General features: G+C 45.2%; 1 long non-coding RNA gene across 1 annotated transcript; it reads left to right on the forward strand.

Moving 5' to 3' along the window:
• Positions 1-468: 468 nt before the first annotated feature.
• On the forward strand, positions 469-6,465 carry LOC108539401 (uncharacterized). The gene is made up of 3 exons (XR_001888345.1): positions 469-561; positions 2,281-2,377; positions 6,364-6,465. It is a non-coding gene; the product is annotated as an uncharacterized LOC108539401 (long non-coding RNA).
• The last annotated feature ends 6,025 nt before the right edge of the window (positions 6,466-12,490 follow it).

Consider the following 12,490-nt stretch of genomic DNA (forward strand, 5'->3'; position numbering starts at 1 on the left):
CCACCCCCACCCCCCACCCCAGGCATGACACTCCAAGTGGTCTTTCAGCTCTGCTGGGACAGGTGTGCTCAAATGTTCCTTTATGACACAGTGAGTCCCACTAATCCCATTATAGTGCCCCCCATTCCCCGCCCCTATGCTGCTCTCAGGGCTGCCAGGTTCCAGCTGGGGTTGGCTTTCCATTGTCAGACACTTAAACCCTCTCCTTTCCTCCCTGCCTCCTCTTCTTATCTGATGTGAACCTGATGACACTGTTCCTCTACGCAGCCAGCTCCCCAACCACTGCCACAGCCATCTGCCATCCACATCAGCAGCTTTGCCTGTTGCCATAGTGAAGATCTGGCTGTGTGAGCTGTCACTGTGAGGTGGCACAGCAAATGTGAGCTGCATGCTGGTTGAGGGGACATTTCACAGGAGGAAGCACCCCGTTAAAAGCCTCCTGGGGACTGGATGGAGATAGTGTCTCTGCCCCAAAGCAGTGGCCAGCTATGACCCAGTGACCTCTATTCTGCAGCTTATCATACCCAACAGAGAGCTGGACAGAGAGCCCAATGCCCCAAGGTCTGTAACAGGCACCATGGCACTAAACAAAGCCCTTATCCTTGTCCTTTTCCACATAAAGGGAGGCTGGCCTAGAGATCACTGTGGGGAGCAGTTCTCTCTCTTGGGCTGACTCAGATAGTTGGGTGTTTGCTCCCTTGAATGCTCTGCTGCTAAGAATTCTGAGGCCAGGTGAGTGCATTAAATCCCAAAGGTGCTCAGGCCTCGGAGGCACTGCCTGGACCCCATCCTCAAGCCACGGAGTTTGGTGCAGCAGCAGGTCAGAGACAAGAAGTTACTTGGTCCTTTTCTCCTCGACCAGCATGCTGTCCTCTCTCAAGTGGGAAAACTGCAGAGAATTTGATTTCATATTCCAATAAGCAACATGGTAGAATAGAAAAGAAATTATTTAACCAAACTTTCAGGGTCAGTGGATTGGGTTTAAGTTTATACTCTAAGACTTTGCAGCCATGTATTTTTGGGAAAGGCTATGACCTAATTTCTGCATCAGTGAAAGAGGGGTGATGGTGACTCCTGTTTTAGAGTTGGTGACAGCAGTAAATGACACAACATATGTCAAATCCATAGCAAGTGGCCAGGGACCTGGAACAATGATTTTAAGTTACTGATATGATTAAAAGCTCACACTGTGAGTGCATGTAATGCCACCGAATTTGTTCATGTTAAAATATCCAACTGTATGTAATGTGAATTTCAACTCCATACGTTTTTTTAAATTTAAAAGAGCCCTAAATGCAGACAATGCTGTTATTTTTTCTTCTTCCACACATGGAGCACTGGGCGAACAGGGAAATTTAGCCAGAGGGGCCAGCGGGGGAGGAAGAGATAGCAAAGGAGAGAGGGTACAAGGGCTAGGAGAACAAACAAGCCAGAGGTCAACCCCAGCTCCAGGAGCCTCCAGCCAGCCTCACATAAATCCAACTCATGTGCAGCGCTTAGGCCGGACTGAACTCTGAACACCAGATGTGTGCCTCACCCCCACAGTCACCAATATCAGGACTTTACAACTACCAGGTGGGGCAGCACACTGGGCAACCAGGAAGAAGTCACCATGATGGTGTCCCATGGCTGGACCTCCAACGGCCATTCTGGGGACATCCTCAGCCAGTAGATCCTCTGACAGCTCGGAGTGGCCCATTAGGCACAAGGCTCCCTCCACATGGTGGCCAAACCATGCATGCTTCCTCCCCAGAAGGGTAGCGGGAGAACAGAGGAACTGAAACACAGGCAGTCCCCTTTGCCATCATGTCCCTCTGCCTGGTGAGGGTGGGGCAGGGCTGCAAGTCTGAGAAGCTGACTGAGCCTGTGGTCACCTGCTGGGGCATTGCTGGGCCTTAGGCAAGTGTTGTGTGATTATTCTAGCTTGCCCTGAGCTGTTCTGTGGGAAATGAAGGGAAGGGCCGTGCTTCCATGCCCAGCCGAGAGCCTTAAAGTAGTTGCAAACATGCAGATATCTGTAATGGCTCCCAGTGGGCTCCTGAGAGAGGCTGAAGTCAGGAGCCCAGGGTCCACAGATCTCGGCCCACTCTCCCATCCTGCCTTGCTGTACCTTAGGAGGAAGAGCACAGGGGCACTTCCTTCTGATGACTGTCAGGATGGAGGTCATTAGAAGGACCTGCTGCTGGTGGTCCTCTTACCCACCCCTTTCTGACCAGTCCTGGATCTCCAATCTTGACCTCTTCATTTATTTTCTATTTGCTACAATATCTGACCTCTCAGACCCCAGACCTGGCACACAGTGCTGTCCCAATAGTAGCCGTAATGAGGCTGCTTCCAGCAATGTGAAGAAACCCGCGGTCTGACCCACCCAGAAGAGGTGAGTAGGCTCCAGTCTCCCTAACCCTGGATTCAGGCTTTCCATAGTGGGACTAGGAAAGGGCCCCAGTGGGGAAGGGCGTGCTTATCAAAGAGCGTGGGCCAGTTACAGGAACCTCCAGGGCATATCGCTAGAGGACTGGACACCAAGCCCTGTGCCTGGACTGTGTGAGGCTGCCCCAGGCAAGCATAGTGGGGGTGGAAGGGTACATAGAAGATAAGTAGTAGGGGTCTGGGGATAGATCAGAAAGAAAAGAAGCAGAATGACTTGTTATCACAGGTATTGACTGCTGCTACTCACCTTGCTTCCCCCCAGCACTTCTCCCGAGTTTAAACTCTAGGAGGAGGAGCTCGTATGCTGGGGTCTGACTCTGTGTTGGATGTCTCAGCCCCTCCCCCCACTCCAGACCATGCCCTGCATGCTGCTTGTCAACGAAGAATGCACAGAAGCCACATGACAGGCAGAGAGTACCAGCACTCCACAGCCTTTCCCAGGTTAACAGGTCAGGCAGACAACCTGAAATTTGCAGAGAAAATAGGACAGATGCAACATTTCTGATACACAGCCATTTTTTCAATTATAACTCTAAAGCTGTGCTTTGAGTGGGTAAGAAAACCCCAGGACTTAATTATAATGGCCTTAAAGCAGGTAATGGACATTCTAGTACCAAAGAACCTAAGATACGGCAGATATATGTGGAAAAGAAGCCTCTGGTCTGCAATACTGCTCTCTCCAGCCAAGTGGTCACAGGCCATTTTCAGGTCCTCGGTGATGGCTCGATCCTGGGACCTGGGACCACATTCTTGCCTTCAGTGTAGTTTGAATTAAGACTTCCCAATATATCTCACTATAAATAGAGTTTTATTTCTTAGAAGTGTACTTTAGAGAATGCTACTTGAGCCAGACTCCATCTTTCTGGGTCTGCTCCATGTTACAAGAGTACTTACTACTCTGTATTGCAATCACTTGTTATCAAGAGTCTTTTCCTCGCTTACAAAGGTAAGCACCACTCTATAATTCATCACTGAGTTCCTAGTGGTCAAAAAAACACTTAACTTTGAACAAGCCAAATGGGCACTACCTAGCATGCACCCCACCATACCCTTGCCTGCCCTGCTCCTTGGCACTTAAGGAGCCACCACCCATCCCTCACAAAACTCCCAACCACTAAGTCTGGTTGAGACTTACATCTTTCTCAGTAGAGGGATCCAGGCAGCAACTCCCATGAGATTAGAACAAATGTGTCACCCCCATGTCAGGCTCCCATCCTCACCCAAATGGTTCTGTTGAAAAAAATACATTAAACAAAGTCTATCCTAATGGAGTTAAATTTGTTTTTGAGTTACCAAGATAAAGAGATAGAAGCTATTTTAACTGGAATTGAAGTTTTCTTCATGGAAAAGTGAATGACCACAAGCAAGGGTATGATAAGGTAGGAACTGTAGCCCTAAGAAAGGATAGGAGCTAAAACACAAAAAATACCAAAATAGGGGGAAATGGTTAGGAAATGAAAGATCGAAGCAGATTCAAAAGGTCTTATGGGTTTAATCATGTCTCCTCAAAAGATATTGAAGTCCTAACCCCCTAATACCTCAAAATGGGGCCTTATTTGGAAATAGGGATTTTGCAGATGATCAAGTTAAAAGGAGGTCATTAGGGTGAGGCCCTAACCTGATAGGCCTGGTGTCCTTATAAAAAGGGAACATTTACACACAAAGCCACACACAGAGGAAGATAATGTGAAGCATGGCGGTAAGGTGGTTCTCTGCCAGCCAAGAAGCACCCAGGGCTACCAGAAGCTGGAAGAGTAAGGATGGACCCTTCCCCTGAAGATTTCAAAGGGAGCTTGGCCCTGTCGAGACCTTGATCTCAGACTTCAGTCTCCAGAACTGTGAGACAATAAATTTCTGTTGTCCCAAACCAACCAGTTTGGCAGTACTTTGTTCCTGCAGTCCTGGAGGATGCTGGAGCGCAAACCAGAGGCTGCAGACTCAGAGGGCAGCAACTGAGAGGTACTTGGCCAAGACTCTCATTCTCAGCACTGGGGTGACAGAGGAGGGATGGACAGTCACTGTAGGGCCGTGCAGGGGCTGAACAGGCAGTCACAGTTTAGGCAGCATCAGCCAACAGTGCTATTTGGGAAGGAGCCTAACAATGTGTATCTCTATATGATATATGATTTTTGTTAAAATGTGGTAATAAATTCAAAAATTGTAAATCACAGAACAACACAGTTCAAGCCAAAAAGGAATTTATCTGTGGGTTTGGAGCAGTTTATGGGTTGGACTTTATCTTATGGGTGAGAATACTTTCCATTTGGTTAGACCACTGCATTCAGATTTCTTTTATATGCAGCCAAATCTAATCCTAACTGATGCTATCTGTTGGTCTCAATGTGGCTTAAAAAGAGAATTAGACATCATTATCCTATTGGCTGGCTCTGATGTGGGGGAAAGCTCATGGTTTTGAATCAGAAAGACATGGCCTTCATCATCTGACACATGGAAAAAATTACATTTCCATGACGGTGGACAAAATAAGAAAGAAATCTAAAACTCATTGGCACAGGTTGTAGGGTGTGTACGAGCGTTTGCTAGTCTCTCAGGACATATCGGTATCCTTCTCCACACGTGCATTTCTTAAATCAAAATGATACTTTTCTTTCCATGGATTTAAAACATTATAACTAGGGTGGTAAAGTGCTGTGCAGAACAGAGGTGAACTCACTGACTTTATGAAGTCACAAAATTGACTCTCAAGGCACGTTACATTCAGAGTGGCTGAGCAGCCTAGAAGACTTTGCAGGTTCCGGCTAAACCAGAGGGGCTATATCCCATTCCTATAAGCATTACTGTCCACAAAAGCTAACAATCAATTTGTAGTTTCTTTTTACTCATGTGCGCAGAAAAGTGGGAGCTGTGTTGGCAGGTAGGATCTCAGCTGTTGAATGAACAGACGCAGCGTGTTCCCGTAATCCTCATTTTGACCACTGGGGAAGCCTGGAAGCTTCCTGGGAAGGATGGGTGCAACCAGATGCTCCATTATGTCTGAAGGATTTCAGGCACTGGGCTGAGTAGCTTCAATGGCAGTAGCCATGGCTTCCAAAGGCCTCAGGCCAGTTCTGAGTTGGCACAGGTCCAAGGATTCCCAGACCCCAGACCCCTTGCTGTCAGTGTCCTGACGGAAGAGCCCACTTAATGTCAACTGTAGGAATTCGCATTGTCCTTGCAATAGGAAGGGTTTGCACTGAGCTGAAAGCAGAGATTTAGATCTAACCAAAACCCTGCCTTGGACGGCAACAAAACCAGAAAGGAGCTATTTAAAATGGTGCCTGAGGTTCCCCTCACCTTAGCAATGAAGGAACCTTCCTCAAGCAAAACTCTGGTGGTGGGCAGGAATGAGATCTCAGAAAAAGGGTTGCATGTTGTACACTCACTGGGGAACAACTCAACTTAGCCACTGCTGTCTAAGTTGGCCATCCCTCTTGCAAACAAGTGAGATGTATAGAAATGTGCTGTTATAGATGCCCAGACACTACCAAATTTCTTTTACATTTTTCCAGTCATAAGCCTTCTACAATAAGGGTGCCCCCATGTTCTAGGTTGAACTTTTCCTGATACCTGAGAGGTTTATGACTCTTCCATGGTTGAACACCTGCCACCTATCAAGCCTTGGGTTAGAGATTTTATGTGTGTTACTTCTCATATTCACAACAGCTTTGAGAGAGGGTGTTTAATGTTCTTGTTTTAGAGATGAGAAATAAGAGGCTCAAAGGTTAAGTAACATCCTTAGTCAGGGGTGTCTTGCGAATTGAAGCGGAGGTAGGACATGAAGAATGAGCATCTTTGGTCATAGAGAACCAAGAACACCACACCTCGGTTTCTGATTACCACAGAGATGGGAAAGAAGGAAACTGCTTTCACTCATTCATTGATTTATCCACTTATTCATTCATTTATTATACAAATAGTTGTTGCCATTTCCAGGGATGGGAAGACAAGTGAGACAAGGCACCTACCCGTGAAGAGCTCAGAGTCAAGAGGGGTGAGGAATCACAGGATACTATGAGAGAACAGCAGCTCCGGATAGAGACCACTTTACAGAGAACTTTATATGATTAATTCCATAGACGATGCTATTATCATCGATCATCCGTTTATTGTGTTTCTTCATTTGTTTACCTTTTTAAGTCCTGATTTTTTAAAAAAATGATATTGTTAATAAGAGGAAACTCAAAAAATGGGTCCCAGTTTGTTTATACTTATTGATCTACACTTTCCTTGGGCACACCAACCATAGAGAAATTCCAGAATAGGTGAAATCCTGTTAATATTTCAATATGCCTCATAGGAATTTTATCACAGAAATGGACCTCAGGAAACACAGTCCCATTTTTGCTAAGGTCAAGGTGCCAGAGAACATTTGTTTTCAAATCTCAGTCTTAGTAAGGTACTCATGCTTCAAGACACAGTTGAAATGCACCCCTTTCATAGCAGTCTGCCATGCTTACCAACTTGTGTTCAGAGCACTCAATCCCCCACGCCCAGAATCTGTGATCATTGGGTATGCTGGGCACCTTAAAATAAGCTTTCATGATCTTCAGTAATTTCACTAGCAGATGACAGCCAAAAGCCTATGAGAGTTCAACGAGGCCCCTGATATAAGTCTAATTCAAAATCAAAAGCTTTCCTGGAAGTTCTATAAGCTGCATCACTTCAGTTTCTACACAGGCACAAACAGACAAACAGGAGGGAGAAGCAGCCTGAAAAGCTTTCTTTCTTTGTTAGACCACATGTCACTAATGTTAGACTTTGAACAACTATTTATGATAATTCTTAAAACACACCTGTATTACAGGGCCAGTTACACCATACTGTAATTTATTTTGCATGTCTAAGCCCCCTTTCAAAGAATCGGTGAAACTGTAATGGGAAGAATCTATGTCTGAGGCACATGTTCCTCCCCAAGCTTCAATCACAGAACCTGGCATAGAATAGACCTTCCCAGCATAAATGATCTACTGCAATGGATGGCTGAAAATAGAGCTAGGGAGGGACTACAAACTCAATTTTTAGGCAATTAATTTTTAAAAAGTCACTGGAGTAGAGGAAGTCATTTGCAATGTATGCGGCTCAGGGTCACTCCATGTGAAAGCCCCTCACATCCCCTTCTCGCTGTTCATATTCTTTGTCCCTGCTCTTATTCACGTCTTCTCTTCCCTCCTGTCTTGGAGAATTCAGGATCCTCAGGTTCTAGGCTAGTCCCACTTACCTCTGCAGTTGATATTATTTCCTCCTACATCCTTCAGACGGTTATTTGACAAATCGCTTGGTGAGACCATCTACAAAAATTGAGTGAGTTGGGTGGTATTCTGGACTAAGCTGTTTTGCCCAAAATTCCTATGGTGAAGCCCTAACCTTTAATATGACTATATTTAGAGATAGGGCCTTTATGGAGGTAAATAAGGTTAAATGGGGTCCTAAAAGTGGGTCCCTAACCTGCTAGGACTGGTGGCCTTATAAGAATAGGAAGAGAGAAACAGATTAGGGTACTCTCCCCACCACCCTTGTATGCACAAAGAAGAGGCCATGTCAGGACACAGCAAGAAGGCAGCCGTCTACAAGCCAGGAAGTGAGCCCTCACCAAAAACCAACCATGGCACCTTTATCTTGGCATCTGAACTCCGGAACTGTGAACAGATAAATATCTGTTGCTTAAGCCACACAGCCTGTGATACTATGTTATGGCAGCCCGAGCCAACTAGGACAGATGGGGAATGTGGGAAGTAAGTAAAGTGTTTGGAGTACCTCCAGCAGGGGTCAAGAAAGAAATCCTATATCCGCTGGAGAAGATTGCTTTGCAACTGAGAGCTCTGTTGGCTAGGATCACACACATCCTTCTGATTTCTCCCAAGTCTGTGACCACTTCCTTCCAGTATCCTTAGCTAGCAACTCTCCTTCTGCTGTGAAATGTTAGGCTTCCTCTGTGGCCTTCCTGTCTCCTTCTACATAGGCTACACATGCTCCCTTAGTTGCCTTGTCACCTCCCTAGAGTCAGCCACCACCACATGTTAATGACCAACCCCTTGTGTCTTACATACAGCCTTCCTTCCCCAACTCCCAAAGAGCAATTCCAACTCCTTACTAAGAGTCCCCCAGGAATTGAAAATTCAACATATCTAAAACAAAACACATCATCTCTGTCCCCTTAGACTGATTGCCCACTCAGCCCTCAGCACTTCCATGCCACTGCTTGACCAGGCAAAAAGCACTAGATCAATCCCTGGGCATCCCCACCTTTGTTTATCATGTTTCTTTAACATCTTTGGTCCAGCCCAATTTACTCTCCTGATGACTGGATGGTTGTGATGTAGCCATCCTTTCTAGTCATATTCTTGGCTTCAGCTAATTCCCCACATGACAGCTGCAATGTTCTTCTGATTACACTGCCCCAGTGCTTAGGGCAGTTTAAGATCCCAGGTTAAAGTTCAAACTGCCTTCCAGGCCCTTCAGATCTGTCCCTGATTCATCTGCAGCCTCATCCCTCACCATTCCCCATTGCTCACCTCCTAGTGTGTGGCATAAATTCCCTCTGCTCATGGCTTCTCACATTCTGTGCTTCTGCCTAACTGGCCCCCACCTTGACCCACTTTCTATTGAACCAACACATGTTGTCCTTCAAGGATCCCCTCCTGGGAAATTTCATCTAATTCTCTAGTTGCTTAAGCCATTTTAGCTGTCTAAGGCCAGCTCACTATCAGTAGGATAGTGATACTGTTCGACCCTATAGAAAGAGTAGTGTGGTGGTTTGGTGTGGCTTATGTGGGTAAACCCACAGCAAAGTGTTCTTCCTAATGCCTGGTACCCGCATGCTCAATAAATGCTCACTGCTGAAGTTTTTATTTTCATTTTCATTGTTACAATCATCTACCTTGTTCAACTTGGGCTGCAGTGACACAATACCATAGACTAAGCATCTGAAATAACAGACATTTATTTTCTCACAGTTCTGGAGGCTGAAAGTCAGAGATCAGAGTGCCAGCATGGTTGGGTTCTGGTGAAGGCCTTCTTCCTGACTTGCAAATGGTCACCTTCTCTCTGTGTGCTCACATAGCAGGGAGAAGGCAGAGAGGGAGAGAAAGAGAAAGAGAGATGAAGACAAAAAGTGAGTGAACTCTGGTCTCTCTTGCCTTTTCTTATAAGGACACTTAATGCCATCATGAGCCCACCCATCACCTCATCTAAATCCAATCACCCCCCAAAGACCCCACTTCCTAATATCACCCCATTGGGTGTTAGGGCTTCAACGTATGAATTCAAGAAGGAACATTTAGTACATAACATCATCATTATGTGCTGCCTTTTTGAGTTTGTCATAGTGACTGTCTTTGTGCTGCTATAATGAAATACCTGAAACCGGGTAATTTATAAAGAACAGAAATGTATTTCTCACAGTTCTGGAGAAAGGGAAGGCCAAAATCAACATGCCAGCAGGTTCAGCTTCTGGTGAGAGTCAAGTCTCTACTTCCAAGAGGGCGCATTGAATGCTGCATCCTCCAGAGCGGAGGAACACTGTGTCCCCACATGACAGAGACCTCAGAAGGGCAAAAAGGGATGAACCCCTTCCATCAAGTTTTTTCATAAGGGCACCTAATCCTATCATGAGGACAGAGTCCTCATGACCCAGTCACCTCCCAAAGACCTCATTTCCCAATATGGTTGCAGTGGGGATTAAGTTTCAACATAAATTTTTGAGGGACATGAACATTCAAACAACAGCATTTTGCTCCTGGCCCCCAAAGTTCACTTCCTTCTCACATAAAAAGAAAATGCAGACATTCCATCTCAATAGCCCCAGTAGCCCCCAAGTCTTAATTTATCTCAGCATTAATTTTAAAGTTTAAATCCAAAGTCTCTTGTAAACATCATGTGGGTGAGACTCAAGGATCTATTCATCCTAAAGCTAATTTCCTCCCAGCTGTTAACCTGTAAAATCAAATTAGATATGTATTTCCAAAATACAATAGTGGGATAGGCATCCATGTTGTCACATAGATAAAAAGTGTTTACCAAAAGTATACCGCAATTTATTTATTCATTCCCCTAGTGATAGACACTTGGGCTGTTTCCAGATTGGGACTATTATGAATAATGCATCTATAAACATTTTCCTACAAAACTTTTACAAGAAACACTTACATTAGAACAGACATTTTCATTCCAAAAGAGAAAATTAGAAGAAAGAAATAACAAGTCCAAAACACAACAAAGCAAACATTAAATCTTAAGGCTAGAGAATAACCTTCTTTGAGTCCATGTCTCACCTTCCAGACATACTGGGGCAGTTGCCCTCAAGATTCCTGGCGGCCGCACCCTCATGGCTCTGCTGGAGATTTTTGGTTTTGCTCACACCACAGTTCTCTCAGGTGGGAGTCCAGGTGCCCACAGCCCACTCAGGCTGGCACTGCACACTGGTGTTCCTATAGCCATGAGATCTCTGGGGGTCGCCCTGTCTGCACGACTTCACTCAGCATTCCCATAGTGTGGGTTCTCTGTGGCAGCCCCACCCCTGTGGCAGATCTGCCTTGGCCTCAAGGCATTCTGGAAAATCTAGGTGGAGGTAGCTATGCCTCCACAGCTCTTGCATTCTGCGTGCCTGAAAAATTAGCACCACATACACAACATTAAATCTCACTCCCTATGTCCTCTGTAGCAGTGGCTCCAGCTGCATGTAGGTCCCCTCTAAGCCACAGCAGGGGTGGCCGAGGAGCATTGCACCAGAATGTGGAGAACAGAGACTTGGGACAGCCCTGGGCCACAAAACTGAGGTCCCGTGGGTATCCTGGTTTCTCCCCAGAAACTGTTCTGCCCTCAAGGCCCTAGAACTCTGGGCCTGCAATGAGCATGGCAACCCCAAATATATCCAAAATGACTTTGGGGTCATTGCCTGTTGTCTTGATATATAGCACCTGGTCCCTTCTATTCCTGTTAATTTCCTTATCAAATGTTCTCTTGGCCATACCCTCGGTTTTCTCTTCTAAGCATATTTATTCTTTAAATAGACAAGCTTAGAACTTTCAAAATCTTTAGGTTCTGTTTTGCTTTTAATTAAAAATTCCATCTTTAAATCATTTCTCTCTTCTTTCATTTTACTATAAGCAGTTAAGAGAAGCCATACAGTATCCTGAACACTCTGCTGGAAGAAATTTCTTCCACCAAATATCCTAGTTTATCACTCTTAAGTTCTGCATCCCACAAAGTCCCAGAACAAGGACAGAAGTCAGTCAAGTTCTTTGTAACAAGAATGACCTTTCCTCCAGTTTCTCATACCTGTTTCTCACTTTCATCTGAGACCTCAGCAGAATGGTCTTCACTATCCATATTTCTATCAGCATTCTGGCCAAGCACTTAAGTAATCTCTAAGAAGAATGAGGTTTTCCTACAGCTCTCCTCTTCTTCTGAGCCTTCACCACAATCACTGTGAATGCACCATTCTTGGTAATCTGGGCTTTTTCCAGCATTCCCTTAAAAACTGTTCCAGAGCCAGCCATCATCCAGTCCCAAAGTCATTTCCACAGTTTGAGGTTTTTGTTGTAGCAACACTCCAATTCCCTGGTACCAAATTTTGTTTGAGTCAGTTCGTGCTGCTATAACAGAATACCTGAGAGTGGGGAATTTATAAAGAACAAAAATTTATTTCTCACAGTTCTAGAAGCTGGAGAGTTCAAGATCAAGGTGCCAGCGGGTTTCTTATCCGCTGAAGATCCAGTCACCGCTTCCAATAATATTGGAGAAGACAAAAACATTTAAACTATAGCAGTGACCTATCAAATAATACTATGTAGCTAGCTAGCTACTTATCTACCTGAGGAGACTCTCCAGACGGTGAGGCAAGGTCAAAGGGAAGGATGACTAGAGTGTTAATTACTAGGCAGTGGTGACTTGATGCAAACAAGATTGGACTGAAGCTTTGAGTTCCTATGGCATACTCACAACCACAATCTCCCCCTATTCACAGATCATCTTTTAAAATTCATCTCTTTGGATCATTCTCCTCTCTCTTCTCAACCCTTTTGTTGGTTTGTTAGAAGGTGCACACACATCCTTTGCTAAG

The sequence above is a fragment of the Rhinopithecus bieti genome, unplaced genomic scaffold (assembly GCF_001698545.2).
Source record: "Rhinopithecus bieti isolate Rb0 unplaced genomic scaffold, ASM169854v2 scaffold_17174, whole genome shotgun sequence".
In the NCBI taxonomy this organism is placed as follows: domain Eukaryota; kingdom Metazoa; phylum Chordata; class Mammalia; order Primates; family Cercopithecidae; genus Rhinopithecus; species Rhinopithecus bieti.